The sequence below is a fragment of the Corvus brachyrhynchos genome, unplaced genomic scaffold (genome assembly GCF_000691975.1).
Source record: "Corvus brachyrhynchos isolate BGI_N302 unplaced genomic scaffold, ASM69197v1 scaffold152, whole genome shotgun sequence".
In the NCBI taxonomy this organism is placed as follows: domain Eukaryota; kingdom Metazoa; phylum Chordata; class Aves; order Passeriformes; family Corvidae; genus Corvus; species Corvus brachyrhynchos.
The window spans coordinates 4,639,796-4,658,354 of NW_008237447.1; the positions used below are offsets into that span (position 1 = coordinate 4,639,796).

The window sequence follows — 18,559 nt, forward strand, 5'->3', positions numbered from 1 at the left end:
GCAAGATTAACCCTCTATGACAATTTGATGCAGCTAAACTTATCACTTCTGTATATGACACCTTAAAAATTCTGAGGTGGAAGAGTAAGGACTAGAATTGCACAGAAGACAAGCCAATGAAGTGACAAGAAAATACCCATGCTTAAGCATTCATTTAAAAAGATGTTTTTTTTTTTTACTGTTAGTGAATAATGGAGCTAATACAACATTCTGACAGGCATAAACCTATTGAATAATTCTGATACTGCAATCTACAGGTGACTCAAAAGCAATAAATTGAATGATGTTAGTTTTATGCAAGAAATAATCTTCTAAAAGTCAGTAAAAGGCAAATGTATAATTCATATGGTTAATATTTGAGGTATTTTGAAGGTAAGTTCACACATTTCTTGTGTTTACATGCACATGGTTTAAAAAAAAAATTAAAGGAATAAATGACCTTCAGTTAAAAACTTGGCAACCATTTCAAATTCTACTTCTAAATTTGACTTTGTCATGTCTGCTTATTAAGGATATAATTCATCGCTTGGGAGTCTGCTCTGAAATACCAGTATCTATCATAAATGCTCAACAATTTTTTAATGTATCTGCTTTCAGACATTGGCACAGGATCAGCTTCAATGACTAGGTCAAATTCGGGTGTTGCTAGATGACACTGTGGGCTCTAATGGCAGCTTTGTGAATCTGCTGAAGAACTAAACTACTGTGGTTCAAAAGATTTATGGTTATTTTGATTGTTTGTCACATTTAGAAGTGGAGACAAGAAGATCTTGTGACCTGTACCTAAATCAGAACAAAAGGTTGCCACCCTTACACACAGACAGCCTTAATTAGCTGTTAAAAATGCTATCCTGAGTTTCTCTGGTTTGTTTGTTTTTTCCAGGTAGGAAGACTTGTTCTGGAGGGGAAACAAATATAGCCACCATATATTTTTCCTTAGAAATAACTGCCTGTAAGCAGAACAGATTTTTACCTTTAGGAACTTATTAATGTTTAACAGATTTTTGCCTGTTGTGATATTACTTATTATACCTTCATGCATACAATAAAGTCTATACTCATCAGTTAGGTGTTGAACAGACACAATCTGTCTGTCTAGAGACATCAAATCCAAAACTCCTTCCAAATTCAAAAGAAGGGGATTTAAAATAGAGCAATTTACCCAATAGCGCAGCAGACTGAGGACTAGAGATGCTACTGTGTTTAAGAGCTGAAGACTCAGCTTTCAGTGTTAACAATACAATTACCACAACTTCCAAACAGCAACTACAGCAGCAATAGAAAAGAGAATTATACCTGTTTTACACAGCCTTAAAACTGAAAATTTGCTTGTTTGGAGAGGCAAAAAAAGCTCTTAAAATGAGATTGTAAAAGATCATCCTAATTTCTGCCTAATCTTGCCCTTGCTGCTTCCTCTTTTCATTACTCATCTTCACACTGCCCTTCGGAGAGCAGCATGAGCCCCTTGCCCCTTTCCCTGCCCTCACCTTCTGCCTCCACAGGCTCAGCCACCACCGTGGGAGTTTCACAGGTTCTCCAGGCAGTGCTTTCCAACCCTCGTGCTAAAAGCAGGAGGCAGATAGAAATCTTCCCATGTTAGAGACATACTTGGGAACCATTTTGAGCCATCATCAAGGAGCAGTTTAGCAGGTGGACAAAACATATAGGGGCATGTGAGGAGAGTAAATGCTACTTGACCACACAGCTGAGGAATGATTGTTTGTTTCTGAAGGGGGTGGGCTTGATAATACCAATCACTTTGTTCTGTGTCTGCAATGCAGAAGTTCCTCTCTGCTAATCTTGGCACTGACATTGAAATTGATGTGTGGCCTTTAGGTAAGTCACTTAATCAATGTGTTTGTAAAATGAGGATAATAGCATTTATTTGCCTGCCTGAAATGGATGCAGTAAGGACAAACTAGTTAATGCTGTGAAATGCTATTTACTAGTAATTGCAAGTATTATTATGCTGTGGACTTAAACCTCTCCTTGACTGGTAATTGAAATAGCTGAAGAACCAAATAAAAGTCAGAAATGTAAAGGTGACAGAGGTTTCAGCTAAGGTGCAGCTGGTTAATCCGCTTCCTTTTCATGGAGGTAATTATGCTTTAACTGAGGCAATATACATCAAAAATGTCTCAAGCATGTACCTGCTCTTACTCAGAAACAGAATGAGAGGAAATAGTATGGGATTCATATTTGAGTCGGTGGGTAATGTGCCATTGATAATGGGTCAAGGGAGGAGCTGGGTGTAACGCAGAAAAATACGTGTTCAAGCCTCTGTCCTGGGATGCAGGTGCACTCAGGTGTCCTGAGAGCAGGACGAGCAGTGTAGATAAGACAGAATTAGATGCATCATTACCATTTTCAACCCAATTAACATCCCTGCTCTTCAGGATTAAATAAGGTCTGTACCTCGCCTTTTGGCATGGCAGGCTAAAAAAAAAAAAGTCCTAAGGGTGAGCAGAATGAATAATGTTGTAGAGCAGTATGAAGTAGATTAGGAAATGAATTACAGTAAACTGGCTTATCTGTGAGCTGTGCTCTGAGAACTCTTCTGAGGGTTCAGACTGGCCCCCCTTCTCCCACAGATGTTTCTTTGAGAAGGCAGGAACGTAAGATGGCTGCCTGGGGGGGCCTAAAGAACCAGGTCCTCCAAAAAATTTTCTTTTTGCCATGTGTAATACTACTAAGAATCATCCTGTTACAAACAATCGTGTTTGGTTGATGCAGTAGTTATAATAAACTTAGGTTTCTCTAACAACTAATAAAGGAGTTTAATCCTTCTTTATGCTGAGTGAAAGCTAACCAGCAGGGTAAGTGCCTCTGACTTGACTGGAACTTGGGGAAATAACTGCTTCAGGAATGTTACACATATCTCACTTCAGCTGCTTAATATTTTCATGGTGAATTTGCTTGAAATTTATCAAGGAAGCAGGGACTCAGACTGTGATTGGCAGTATCTCCAAAAATACATCAAGAGTTATGAAAAAAGAAGTGGTGGAATTGTTAACTGAGGAATGACTTACTTTGCCTTTATCCATTTACAGCCTTGCTTTCCAGTTTTAAGTTTTACAATCCAAACTTGGGGCAAACCCAGCCAGGTGGCTGCATCTCCAGAGCAGCAGTGATAAACACCCAGGGGCACCCGTGGCTCTTGGCAATACTGCTTGGCATGCTGTTGGCAGGATGGCTTCCTGCATGTACTGGAGTGGATAAACTTTCCACCAAGCTACAGAGGGAGAAACATTTTGCTTTCTTCTGTAAAACAGTTTCTTGGGGAGATTGCAAGTCACTGCACAGTGGTGTAGAACCCAGGAGAACTGTCACACAAGGCAAATCATCCTTCAGCTTCCTGTGTTAGTAAGGTTAGAAACAGAAAGGTGCCTCTTTGGGCCTCATCAAAACCTGCTAGCTGTAGGACACTCAAAATAGGAAAAATCAAATGTACTGTAAGCCAGACATTAAAGGGATACACTTATGAGAAGGAGATTTATATTCAGAAATAAAGAATATGGGATGCCGTAGGCTTCTCAGGTTCAAAGAGGGTGTCTCAGGGGAGTTCTGCTACAGTAATACGTGGGCAGAGCCCTGTCACTCAGAAAGACTGCACTGAAGAGATTAGACAAAGGCAAGGTCCAGCAACTGCTCTGATCCCATGGGAGACAGTGCCAATGGATATAAAGGCACTGCTGTCTGCCAGACAGTGAATGCTTAGAAACATTTCTGGGAATATTTTGTCAAATTGGTAAAAGAACATGCTCAGTAAGTTAATGTTCCTTGTGGGTTTTGATAATCATAGCCTTACAGAAAAATCACTCAAAATGGCATTTGAGTAGCCAGGTCAAAATGTCTAGCAGTGGCAGTGTGCTAGGTATCCACAGGTAACAGGAATATCATACAAGTTCAGTTGAAGCAAGACAAAGGCACTAAATTTTCCAGATATGAATTCTAGTCCCAGATTATCATGGTCCCTTCCAACCCAGGCCATTCTATTACTCTATGATTATCTGTGGATTACCTACAGATCAAAAATAATGCACAGATGAGATTTTAAATTCACAGAAAAGACTTTAAACAACTGGGGAAAAAGTTTCTAAAAGAATAATGCTCTGTATTTCCCTTCAATACCAGAGCGGACACAGTTAAGTACTTAAATAATCATGTACTACTTCTGGTTAGGTTTATGCTAAAAAATTGGCCAAGCTCCAATAAGATACAGCAAATTTTATTTTGTAAGGTTTCCTCTAGTACCACATGCTTTGAATGTGCACTGAAATATTTCTTCTATACTTTGTTGCTTTGTGATGATGATGGTCATGATGGAGATGCCTGTTCTATAGAAAAAATTCTACAGATGGATTGCCCATCTTATTAGGAACAGTGAATCCTTACCTGGATTTTAGGCAAGCACTGTCACTACCCAGTGCTCAGCAGCTCCTTGTTTGTCTTGCCTCTCTGACAGTTATCCCACAAGTGACACATTTGGCACTTCACAAACTCTGGACATCCATCTACATACACATAGAGAAAATCAGGATCTTATTTCAACAGCTGAAAGGAAAATCAAACAAGGCTGCATACGCTACTAGTTTTTTTAGGATATATTTGGAGGTGCCAAGAGGATGGAGCCAGGCTTTTTTGGTGGTACTAAGGAATAGCACAAGAGGCAAAGGGCAGAAAATGGTGCACAAGGAAGTTCCACCTGGATATAAGGAAGAACTTTACAGTGACCGTGCACTGGAACAGGTTGCCCAGAGAGGTTGTGGATCTCCCTCTGGACATACCAGAAATATCTAGATGCAATCCTGTGCCATGTGCTCTAGGATGATCCTGCTTGAGCAGGGAGGGTGGACCAGATGACCCACTGTGGTCCCTTCCAACCTGACCCACTCTGTGATATTTTTACTCACCATCCACTGCACTCCTGGAGGTATATTGGGAAAAGATGGCATTGTGGCCACATCTTAAACTGTGATTACACAGGGACTCTCCGTGTGCTGGGACAGGGAATATGGGAAATGGCAAGGGCAGTTCTGTGGAACCAAAGAGACACAGATCTGGTGATGTACATTCAGATCTGGTGGTGTCCATTCAGATCTGATGTACATATTCTCCAGCCTTTCCTCCTTACCAAGAGTTTTCCACGTATACTGTAGGAGCAAAGGAATGTTTTGGCCCTGCTTCCAGGCTACAGATGTCCCTGGCACCACTCACCTCAAGTTCTAAAGTTCAAGCACATTGCTACGTTTTACTACTCATGTTTTCTGCCATGAGTGGCATTGTTGTAAAGTCAGTAATTCAGCACCCGGAATATAAGGTGGAGAAGAGCCGTGGATTGTCTCATCTGAGCTTACTGACTCAGAAGTCCTGTGCTCTATTCAAATTTTCTCTAAAAAGAAATAGATGCTGACTTGTTTAGAATAGAAATGTATGTTTAAAAAATAATCTTTCTCCATTTTCCATGTTTTTACTTCATTTGACCTAGTTATTCCAGGCAAGTGACAGTTTTAACCAACAAGAAACTCGGTTTTCATTGATACAGCAGCAAGGTATGTCATTCTGCCAGCAAAGACACATTCACTGAGTGTTATGGTAATTATTATGTACATTAGAAAAGGAGACTTTCCATCCACCTTTAATGAGCTATTCTTAGCACCAGAAGTATTTCCCAACTCGTTATAGCAGAAGGAGATTTAACCTTACCCTGTCAAACTTAAAGAGACAGATCAAAAGTGTTACAAGAGGGGGAATTCCGAGTCATCTCAATTATGTGGCACCACATGAAATAATTATATTTGGTTACCCTTCAGAACGATATGTTCTTGAGGGGTAACTTTTATGTACTGCTCCTCCAAACATGGCCACACTCTGAGTGTGCTGCTTTTGATTTTTAAATAGCTCACACAGCTATAACCCCTGTGTGTTATCTCTAATGATGAATGACAGTATTGTATTTACAAGCAGATTCTTGATTCGTTCTTGAAAGATTTTTTTTCCCTTAACTATCCTGGTTCACAATGTAAGACAAAAGAAATTAAAGGCTTTGTTGAATCTTCTCTAACATAATGGGAAGTTATCAGAGAAGATTTTGTACTTTTTACTAATAGAGATAATACACAATGCAAAATAATTTTTTGAAAAGAAGAAAAAGAATAAAACTAATCAAACCTCCTTCAGTTAATATGCAAACTTGCACTCAAAGCACTATGTAAAATATATTAACCTTAAAGTCACAATGTACCCAATTTAAACTCAGAAAAAGACTTGTTTCTGAGTATTGAATAGGTTATAAAATTAATTTAATTTAGTACAGAAATACAACAGAACCCACCTCAGTTCCTCAGTACTGGAAAAGGTCTTGATGTTTATGAAAAACAGTACCCTGATATAAAAATGAAATCATGTGAACAAGCAGGACGGACACCAAAAGCTGAAATACTTCAGTTTATTCTAAAAATGAAAAAACAGGACAAGACATTTGACTGTTTCACGTTAAATTTGCAAAACATTTCTAGATTTAAGAAAAACAGAGACAAGAGGTGATTGCCTTTTTTTTACATTAATAGGAATATCTATACTTCACGGCATAGAAAGGAAATTAGAAAACCAGGAAACATATGGCACTTATTTTTCTGTTGCAGGCAGTGTTGGTGTTTGTTTTTATAGTTACGAACACTCAAGCCTTCCTTTTGCAGAAAAGGAATGGCTCCTTGTGCGGCTCCTTGCAAAACCAGAGTAATATTTTGATGACACTTGCATCTCATATTTCACAGTCCTGTCCCTTCATCAACATGCAATGACATTGTGGAGAAACCATCATGCCTATCTCATCCATTGATATGCTACTCAATTTTCTTCCATGTAACTTTAAATTCCTTAGGGATGTCAATGCCACACGACTTACTGTAAAATAATGGGGAAAAAAATCAATGTTAAGTCAAAAAAGAACTAGAAAAGAGAGAGGGAGAAGATACACATGCAAGCACATAAATCAAGAAAATAAACCTAAACCAAAAAGTATTACTTTGGGATCTTACAAATTTAATAAAGGCAGTATTTATAAAAACAGAGCTAGCATGAAAACTCCTAAACCACGAAAACAATTATACTGGAGAAGTCGGCTTAAAAGCTTTATTTCAAGCAATGTAATACAACTCAGATACAGAGCTCTTAACAAGTCTTCATGTAAATCTTGTTCAGAATTGCAAGTAACCCAGCAACTTGGACATAAACCTGAAAAAAATCCTAGTATTAATCACTTGTAGTAGTGCTAGAGTGGTTTCAACCTACCAGAACACACATTTTTGGCAAGCACAGAGATAAGACTGAGAACAAGTCCATCCATTGAAAAATGCAAAGAATGTGTATGATATTTTATAGTGCTAAGAAAATAATAAGAAATGAACAGTTGGTCTTGCTTTATCCTCACTTTTGGTGTGCCTAATACATGTCCTCATTTGTCAGCCCTTTTAAATGTTAGGTATATCAGATGACTTAAGTCAGATTGATATTCACAGTGAGTGTCTTTTAATGGTATGATTGGAATAACAATTTGATCGTACAGAAGGTTACGTTCCTTGCGACTCAAGGGTTCCTGAATGACAGCAAAGTAGTCAAAATTCACAGAAATTACACATATGTATAAAAAACAGTCCAGTGAAGATGTGAGTCTGTTTTGAAATGACAAATAAAAGCACACAGAAGTAAGAAGAAAAATGAATATTTGGCACTATGTAACACAAATGACACAAAGAAAATTTTGGTGGATGCAGCTAAATTATGTGCTTTTCAGTTAGACACAGAAGTAATTTAAAGTCAGAGAAGCTAAAACATCCTATGCAACATGACACAGTTAATACTTGCCCTTAGGTCCTGCAGAGGAAGGTTTTGTGTTCAGAGGACGACGGTCCAGATTTAGAGAATGACTCAGCTCCCTTTGTAAGTGTTCCTTGTGCATGTGTTGAATCAGATGACAACACAGGAGCTGCTGAGGACACAGCTGAAGGAGTGCTTAGGTCAAGAAGCAACAGATAATTCGTGAATTTTAAGAGTAATCCGTTATTTTAACTGTGTGCAGCTGAAACAGTGGAAGGAGGCGATAGAACAAATAATTCTAACAGTGTGGACAATTATCTTATGAATAAAGAAATCTCTTTATTTGCATAAATTGATTCCTTAGCCATAAACAGTAAAAGAACCAGATAATTACAACCAGAAAAAATTCAGGAGAGGACTTAGTCTGGTTTATGAGACTAAGCTTAATGAGGGTAAGACATGAAAGGCTTCTGAAAAGATTCCTAGTTTAGAGTGTACTATTCCTACTAGAGAGTACTATTATGGCTACTCCTTGACTACGATCAGCTTGACTGACCACAGACAGTGAACTGTATCACTGATTAAAAGAAGTTAAATTTATAGAAGGTTGGTATTAAGGCAAAAATATATATCTATAACAATTTATAAATATAATAATGTATATAACAATCATATAATATATATAACAATGTATTATATATCTATAATAAGATATATAACAACGTATAATAACATAAATCTGTAATGGCAATTTTGCCTGGAACATTGTGTTACGAGATTCTGTGACGGCACAAAGCAAATGGCAGATGGGTTCCAGAGACTCAGAATCCCTACGGGTCCACGAGTTCTCATTTATCCCACCACAATTATTCATATTTCAAATTCTTTGAGGAAAAAGAGCTGGAATAAAAGAAGACATAAAAATATTTGTTATTTTTTAGCAGGACATAGCATTTTGAATACTTAAGTATTTCTACAGCATATTTATCAACAGTTGGCTAATGTAAGACTATTGCACAATGAGCTGATTTGCTCATGGCCCCAAAAGCCATGGATATAAATTTTTGTTGTAACATCTGTTGGGATTTTAACATAAATTTGGTAAATTCTACAAAAGCAGAATAAATTGGAAGAGATATTGGGCTCAAGTTTTTCATGTTCTATATTGACAAACTACTGAATTGCAGACAGGCTGTAAAACAGGCCTTTGAACAGTATAAACATTCATGATGTCTTCCATTTATAGATGCTTTTCTTGAGTAGCTCAATGACAAATTTGAACTTAACAATGCAGTGACCTCCAGTTTTATACAGCTCTGCTGACTGTGCATTTCAGCAAAACTACTGTGATTTTGAAAAATCAGCCTGTCTCTAACTTGTCTCCTGGATTCTCCACTAAGGAATCACAGTTTTATATTGCTGAAACTACTGATTTTAGTAAAGTAAATGGTTGAGTGATAGAGAAATAAAATTGCAGAGAATGGTAGAAATCTGAGAGCCCTGGAGTGAAGATATTGTGCAATATTCAGACTGGTTGGGAAATAGGTAAGAGAGAAGCAGATGGTGTAAGGAAAAGGTTTAAAAATAAAAGCAAATTTACCCAAGGCTGAGGAATTGGAATCCTTCAATGTGAACATCACTGTTCTTGTGAAGGCCTCAGGGGCTGATGACTTATAAAGCAAGTCCTGTCTCTTGTCTGCATCAGGAAGACTGACAAGCTCAGGACTTAGAGGCACACTGGAAGGGTGACCAGAACATCAGAAAAGTGGGGCATTTCTGCATTAATCAGATAATTTATACTGTTACAATATTTACTGGACTAACAAATTCTTAGTAAATTCTTAGCAATGTGTATGTGGTGTAGAAAAGAAGATTTTCAGTGTAACAAGTCAGGGGAAGACATGGGAAAACCCATCTGTGAACCCTTCTAGTTGGGCTGGTGAACAACCAAGCCTCTGCAAAAAGGAGAAAGCCTACAGTCGTCATAGAAGACTTGGAATGAATGTATCAGAGGTGTGCAGTCCTGTGTTCTGGCAATTATCCCATTTACTGTAAAATAAAAGAATTTTGGGCAACCCAGGTGCTTCAGGGTCACTAACGATCCAAGGAAAGCAGAGAAACAGTAGTTACATCAATTTATGATCTGGCTATGACTCACTCCAGCCAAGCCTTGCGCTGGTAAGTGGCATGTTTTGTGAGGGACAAAGGAAACTTTGTTGAAAATCTGAGAGAAAGAGGAGAAAACAGAAGGCAGTCAGAGAAAGCTGCTGATAGGTGGACACTGAATGGAAACTGATACTTGCTTTAAAAGCCTCTGATCATAGTCCTGTGTGATCAGAGACCTCTGTTTCTGCCCCTTTCTCATGACCCAGCTAAGTAGAGACAGTTTTTGTTATGGCTTTACCTGTAAAGTACAAAATCAGGTAGACTGACAGAGGAATCAAGGAAGGAGAAAACCAAATCCAACCTCTTACTACACATGCCCACTCTGCCCCTAGAAATACCTGCCCTCCTCTCTTTTCGTAGAAGAAATGGCTGAGGGAACGGTACATTCAGCAGGGACTAAGTCTTGGAGATGCAGATTCTTGCAAACCAGCTCTTCCTGCAGGAGCAACTGCCTGCTGTGACACTGTATGAGTTTGAACACTGTATGAGTTTGAAAAGGAGGCCCAGAATGTGACAGATTGTATCGTCTGAGGATGGATCACAAGCCAAAAGAAAGCAGAGATGTATTAGGACCAGAAAAAGCTGTCAGTCTCTGTTGGAAGTTTATGTGGTTGAGACAGGCCAGCCTTGAATTATGACCAGGGTGTATTTTAAGACTTGTAGTGGATGTCCTGGACACAGAAATGCATTCAGTTTTAAGGTCAGTAGACACTGGAACAGTACAGAATGAGCTAGCAAGCCGTATAAGGGAAGAAGTGATCTAGGGGACACTAAATACTAGCAAGTGAGAAAAACAAATAAAAAGTCCATCAGAATGCATGACTCAGATGCTGTAAAATCTGCTCTTTCTTTTTGTCAGCATTCACTCTCATATAATCTTCTCTGGTAAAAGTGGCAAAAGGGGGATGACAAAGTGAAAAGAGGCAGAAAAGTAGTCCATGCACACATGCAATGGTAGGAAATAGTGCAGTAAGGAAATAGTCAGACCAAGAACAAACACACATGGAAGCAACAGAAGAAAACTGGGGAAGGAATGCAATCCTGGAACTAGCAGATCACTAACTGAAGAGTGCCATAAGGAAAAGTGCAATTAATTGCTTATGCCCCACCTTTACAGACACCAAGGTGAACTTCCCCACTTGGGGATGGCCTGCCTTCCTGGCGGAACTACGGGACAAGCAGAAAATGAAGAGCCTGGATGCTGCCTGAGAAGATAATATAATGCAGAAAGAACCAAAGAAGCTGGATATTCATGCAGGAGAATTCAGAACTGCTGTGAGCGGGGGGACTGCTGATGTGTGATGATGCCTTGCTGCAGGAGCTGATGGTACAAGAGTGAGGAAACCTGCACCAAGTGGCTGCTCAAGCTCAAATGAGATTGGGCACCAATATTAACCATTTTTTGAGTAGGATTAGGTAATGGAATACAACATCCAGAGAGAATTTTGAGAGATAAACAGAAGGCTCAGATACATCAAAAAGGAAGGGTGATTGAGGAAAACTGACTGAGAGCCATCAGCACTTAAACTATTCTAATGGAACTGGGACTGCATTAACTTGGAAAACCAAAATTTACCCATATAATACATGATAGTAATTAATACATTACCAGTGAAGGTTGCTATTTGGATTAAAATATAAATATTTAGCTGTTCATTGCAAAGAATTGTCATCTAATGAAAGTTACCTAATAATATGCAGAAAATTTTTTTACTAAGTAGTAATGAAGTTTTATTACTACATACTTCAACATAAAATATTCAGGAAACAGAAATGCAGCTAATAATCCTGTATGTCCTCAGAAACCCATACTGAGGGAGGTGCTGGGTGCCTGGGTAACTAAGATAACTATTAATTATATTTGCTCTTTTTATTTCCCACAGATAACGCAGTTTAAGCAATCCCTTCCAAATGTACTCACACTGTAAGCTGCGTATCCCTTAGTTTTCTTTACTGCATAATTTTATTAAGCTGCCTACATATGGAAAAAGTGAAAGTCATGCCACTTTTCTTTTAACAGAAATGCCATGGCTGATTTTAAAAACAAGCATGATATAAACCTTTCTAATAAGAGAAAAAGGATCCAACCTAAAGGATTTATCTCTAAGCAAGAAAAAACCTGTGTGAAGACAGATTAGTTCTTCCTAATCCATGAATATTGATGTTACTAACAAAAATGTCTGTGTGTACATATTTGTCTTGGATGAAGATTTCTGTATTTATAGAAATGTAGAGTTTTGAGTGTTCTAAGAGGAAAAGGTGAATCACCGAGGCATAAAAATTTTTCTATGGAAAATTGTATTGCATACAATACAATCACCTATGGCAACGGATTGCACACCTGTAAGTGTAGCTCTGTATCACTGGGATTGTGAAGGCTACACCTTCAGTTATTGTACTGGGGATATTCCAAGACAGAAATAGTAGAAACTATGGGTCCCTAAACTGATAGGGTATCAAAATGCGACTTATAGTACATGACCTTATGTGATTATTCAATTAATTCAGGTAACTTTGGAGATCTAAAGGTATAGCATTTCTGAGATGAGAAACGTGCATGTGAAGATGGGTAATTGAACATGATAGATGTTCTTCATAGTGTCTTTAGGCAGATTCCAGAAAAACAACGGCTCAAAACATGCATTATGTATGTAAGGAAATTAGTTTTCCATGTTTTGATAAATGCTCAGATCAGAATTTGACAAAGATGTAATTATGAAATAGCTCCAGTCATTGTGCAGTTATCTATGTAGGATCCAGTTACGTTCGGATACATTCAGAAATCACTGTGCACCATCTCAGAGTGTGTAAAATGCACACTGACAAGCACACATGAAATGTAAAGATATAAATAACGCCACTACTTTAAAAGTAAGACTGTGGTCTCTAACATCTACAGAAACCTGAGCTTAGCTTTACACCTTACAGTTGTAATTTTAGTTGCTCAGTGGTTGTATAATTATACATAATTATACTCTCAGACCCTTTTGTGTGCTACAGCATTTTCTGTATAACAAGTATGCATTGCATATATGTATATATAAATGCATTATTAATAAGGGTGTTGGGTTTTGTTTTTGTGGTTTTTTTTTTTTTTTTTCCAAATGAATCCAACATTTTGAAAAATGATACTGTTAAAATATTCATTGGACTAACAAGAAGTTCTTAGTTCCATATTTGGTGTTTTCTTCTGACTATAGAAAGATTTTGAGTGTAGCACTAAGGATCTGGTCCCTGTCCCATCTTTCTGTTCATTCAACACATTGCTGGTTGCACCTGAGAATCAGTTGGGTCAAATGCCACTGACTGCCATTAAAAAGTAAACCAGAACTAATACTGATAAGATCTAAAAAACTGTCTGTGGAAAGCATTTTGGACTTCCAAAAGTTCTGCATTTCACACACAGTTTGCACCAGATTCATCTGCTCTTCCTGAGGTGAAGTCGGGATAGACTTGAATTCATGAATACAACTGAGATACTATTCTGCTTTTTGAAAACTAAAATAGTTCTATACATACTAATGAATTTATATTGACAGAGCTGTCAGAGCATTAGCAGTATCCATCTCCTCCTTTCTTCTCACCTCACTTGACCTCCCAAAGGATTAGATGTGTTACCCTCTGAACGATTATCTGGCAACCTCACTTTCTCTTCTGAGTAAAAGGCCAGGCCACCTAAATGCCTGTACTGTTTCAGGAGGGAGTATGGGACTATGCAGCCAAGAAACGCCCAAGGTAATATAATTCCTCAGGCGTTTTAGGAAAGACCTGACAATGAACAGCAAGAAAGCAAAATTGCTGCTGTTGCTGTGGGGTTTCATTCTCAGTTCTAAGTGTATTGGATATAAAGCATACAATATTTGGTGAGTGTTAATAAGTTGCTTGTTTAATAGCAATACATTGTTAAAAAAGCCTCAGCAATAATAGCAAGAATGTTCCTCTGGGGTAACTATCCAGAGAGCTCAAGCTACTTATTTTCTAAGTGTTACACATAAACACACATTGGTAAGACAGAGGTGACAGCTACCAAGTAGTGTGGTATGGCATTAAGGAGAGAGTCCAGAATGTTTTATGGTCTTCCCCTAATGCATAAACACATATGCAAACAACAGGAAACAGCAGTACTGGGAGTTGTAGAAAGTTGTTACTATTGGCAGTAATTACTTCTGAGAAATACAGAAGGCATACAACCAATAGAGTACCTACAACATCCAAAAATATTATGAACTTCCTGAAGGTTTTATTTGTATTTTGTATCTGTGAACTGTTTCACAAATTCTTACCTGATTTTTTAGTAAGACTCGTAGACATTTTCACAACAAATATTGTTCTACATCTGCGGATATTTTAAAATTGGTATCACACTTTGAAGTATCTTGATTAATGTGTAAACAACTTTAAAAGGTATTTACATTTTTTGATATTCTGTTATACAAAATAAGGACACCAAAGCATAATCACACTGCAATATTGTGAAAGCAAGAAGAAGTCATTATTTAGGACTTTCAGGTTGTTGGAATGTGTTTTTATTTTGCTCTGAATAGTAAGTGAAAATGGCATTCCCATCAACTGTGCTCACTGGAATCTTACAACCCTGAAACTGGCTTTTTAGTGTTTCAGATTGTATATTTGTTTTGATCTTTCAAGATGTGTGGTTATGTAAAGCTCCTGAAACCATGACAGGGCAAAGGTAATACCTTAAAAGACAGTATCAATACCCTATTTTTCTTATAAATTCCAACCCAAAAATTCTTAAGCCTATGAACTAATTAATAAATATATCAATGTATACTTGGAATGTTTGCTGCAATTTTCAAGGATATGTGCTTTGTTCTTCATATGTAATCAAACAGTTCAATCCTTGCTTAAGTACAGTTTTAATTATGGAACACTGACATGATGTGTCATGCAGCTGTGCAACACTGACCATTTCTTTTCTCCTATGTGTCTCACCTTGGCAAATCCAAAGATAGGGATAAGTGTCATGGGATCACAGAAAAGCTTGTTATGGAAGGGACCTTTAAAGGTCACCTACTACAACCACCCTGCAATAAGCTACAGCTCCACAACCAATGCTTGACCCCTCTGGGAAGACTACTGAGATAAAGGATAATTATTTTTTTTAACGGGGGCATTTGCACTGGGTCTGGATGACAGCTGTGCAGTTAAATACTTATGGATCCTTGAACAAATAACATGGGGAAGTATGGCTGGCCAATGTGGCAAAACAAGATAATTTTCTTACAAATTTTGAAGTCCACTTTGTGTTAAGTACTGAATGTGCAGAAACCAGTCCAAAAGTGGGAAGTTGCAATGGATACTGTAACATGCTCAGGTGTCTGACACCTCTTTAAAGGATAGGGGATCCTTCAGGAATCCATTCTTCTGGAATACTGAAGCATAAATCTTTTTGAACAGCTGTCTCTGTCCACAGAAACACCTTTTCTTGATAGGTCGCATTATGAGATCCAGTATAGGCATGAGTGACAGCTTGTCAGTCCTTGCTCATGGACTACCTCTCATCTTTAAGTCATGGAAAGGTGCAATGGAAATAAAAAATACAAACATCTCTCTACATGAAAGCAAGCAAAGTGGGCCAACCATAACTAGATGTAAAAAGACTTTCAGGAAAAGGAGTTGGGAGGAGTTTTGCCCAGACTGAAATGATAACAAGTCTTGATATAGCCATTAAGTATTGAACAGAACCATACAAAGGACGTGCCTTGTGACTTGTCACTTTGAGAGACCAGCAACTCTTACATGTTCTCAACAGAGGGTTAAAAAATATCCTGCTGCCTTTGGTACCTGCCATCTCTTCTCAGGTTAAACTGTGGGATTGGGCAGTCTCTGTATTAGCTGCAGAACAGAAGCCTGTACCACAAAGGCAACTCAGGCAGGCCTGGAAGCATCTTACAGAGCCAGGCCAGGACCAGGACCCGGGTCTGCTCTAAGCCACTTGGTTTAGAAGAACCTGAAATTTGTGCTGTAAGAGCCAGTCAAGGCCAGAGACCTCACAGATCCATTCTGGCTGAAATATGAACAGACACACTATTGATGAGGAAGAATCTGAACCAGTGCCTTAGTGACAAAAAAAGGATTTTTTAACTTAGTTCCTATGGTTTATCATCTCTGTCATCTTTTTTTTTTTGCAAGATAAGTGCAAAATATTAGTGAATCAAAATGGAGGTGTTGCATGGTAGGAGCAGCCATTTTTATCTTCAAAATTTAGATTTATCTTTGAACTTTGCATATTAAAAAAAATCTAAATTGATTTTATAATTTTAATTATACCGTTACTGCTCGCATCACTATGCAAAAATTTAAAGTATACATAACTTAAGCATGAACATCCTTTGAAAGATGACTTTAGAGTAATTGATACACTCCAGCCTCACTGGTAACTGGGTGCGAGACACATGCCTTAGACACCATTCTTATATGATCCACTGCTGTCTACATAAAAGAGCAGTTATTCCCAACAGTCCTCCTCTTTCTGTTTGCGCTGGCAGCAGCAGCTGGCAGCTTTGTATCCATCCCTGCCAAATGCACAAAGACACATTCAGCTGTTGGGACAGTATTCATTGTCTGAGCTGCTGGTTTCGCCTCCAGGTAGAGGACTAAATGGCAGTGTCCTGAGAGCCAACCTCGGCTCATGGTGGGGACACCAGGATCATGGTGTAATCAATGATCAAAATAGCATATGCCTTAGTATCTTGGATTTAATTGTGACAAAGCAGGCAGATAAAATCATGCCCAAGTTGTAAAATGAAACATGAGTAGATACAAATGGTATGCTTGTTCATATCCTGGTTCACAGAGTGTTAAATATATCATTGGGGCTTTCTCTGTTACAGAGACAGGGGCTATCTGCAGAATTTAACTTCCTGAAGTTCAGGGTTGCTTGTATATGAGGCTGGATGCTATGTCGTTTCTGCTTAAAATGAATGTTAGAAGGGGTCCCTGTCTCCAGGGAGGTGCAAGCCACAGCTACATTCCTACACAAATTGCTCATTTATAGATGTCTCTCTTGTGTTTATGCTTAAAAGCTAATAACAATGCTGTGAACTTGCTTGAGCTTCCTGACAATGAATAAAACAAACAAACAAAAAAGTGCTAAGGAGTGGAACTCCTGTTTCCAATGCTCATGCATTCAAAGGCTGCAGGAATTGCTCTCCCACCTCCACTTCAAACAGCAGGTACCCTCTCCAGTACTAAACACCTGGAAGCCCCAAAGCAGCAGCACATGCAACTTTTGTAAAAAACCCAGTTTCCTGGCTCTTGATAATAAGCTGGAATTTATCTTTTCCTTTTAGTTGACCAAGCTAGTTAAGTGTGAGAGTAAGGGTGACACATTTGCAGAAGAACACACACACACAATATGAGGAAAGAAGCAAAAAGACGATGGTAAGAGTTGTTAAACTCAGGCACTGAAAGCACTGCCATGCAGAAAGTTTTGAGAAGCCTGGGAAATTTTAAAAACAGTTTTTCAGTCTCCAGTGACTGAAGAAATTGTGGCCACTGTGGGAAAAAAGAAATCTTGATGTATCAGAGCTGGATATGACAAGTAGTTCTGATACAGCATAGATGCTACTTGTTTCAATAACCAAACCAAAACTCCTTGGGCCTTCTGTTGGGGTAACTGCTCTAGCTAACAGTATAATTATTGCCCTACACAGTCTTTGGACAGAATACTTGTTGCACTCCACAAGGAAAAAAAGGAACAAAGGTACTTTGGTTTTGCCTGTTTAGTTAGAAACTGCTACAAGGAAGGAAATACAGTGCAGTTAAGTGTACATGCACTGTTGATGAAACAAATCATTACGGAAACTTTCACTGTAGCCAGTTTTGGGTGAAGTAATAAATGAACTGTTAGTGTCCATCACACACGGTGCTGTTAGTCACCTGGCAGACAGGAGGGAGAAACAGCACTTAAATTCAGAGGAAGCCAAGATAGGGAGGATGAGTCCAACTGAGGACAACAATTTTGGAGATGGTTGTGGGAACGAGTTAAGGTATCTAGAAGCTGAAAAGTTCATAAACTGTGGCTGAAAAGCATTCAAAAGAGGCCTCTAAATAAACTTTCTCACTACATGTCTAAACAAAGCAAAATTGCTGGACCTTAAATAAAAGTGCTCAGTGCTGGCCTAGAGGCATGGTCAGCCTGGTGATTAGTTGCCTTGGATATTTGGTGGCCTATCCAAAAACGAGACATGCTGATATTAGGTCAAAAACTTCCACAGCAATCTACCTGTGCTATTCAGCATTTAGAGCTGCACTAGGATCAGTTGAACTAATCTTACCACGTTTGGAAATTTTTCTGTGTCTGATAAAGCAACATTTTACAGTACAGACTCGGTGTTTATGAGAAGTCATGGACGTCCCCAGAGTCTTGTTTTGCTGAGCTGTCTATGAGCACGCCAGCACCCTATCAAACAGTCGAGAAATTTATTCCAGCAGTCATGATGATGCCAAATCTGCTTTGGGGGGTGTTGATGTTGGCTGGGGTGTGCGGTGGGTTTTACGTGTGTGGGAACGCGAAGTTCACCCGGCAGCTGACACGCTGAAAAAGACATCA

At 38.6% G+C, this 18,559-nt stretch overlaps 1 protein-coding gene and 1 long non-coding RNA gene across 2 annotated transcripts in view; one reads left to right on the forward strand and one right to left on the reverse strand.

Moving 5' to 3' along the window:
* GBE1 (glucan (1,4-alpha-), branching enzyme 1) overlaps positions 1-18,559 on the forward strand; it is a 255,997-nt gene that overhangs the window by 93,942 nt on the left and 143,496 nt on the right. The gene's annotated exons all lie outside the window — the stretch shown is intronic.
* LOC108446053 lies at positions 251-18,553 on the reverse strand. Its single transcript, XR_001861163.1, has 2 exons — positions 6,335-18,553; positions 251-4,514 (listed from the first exon to the last, which is right to left on the reverse strand). It is a non-coding gene; the product is annotated as an uncharacterized LOC108446053 (long non-coding RNA).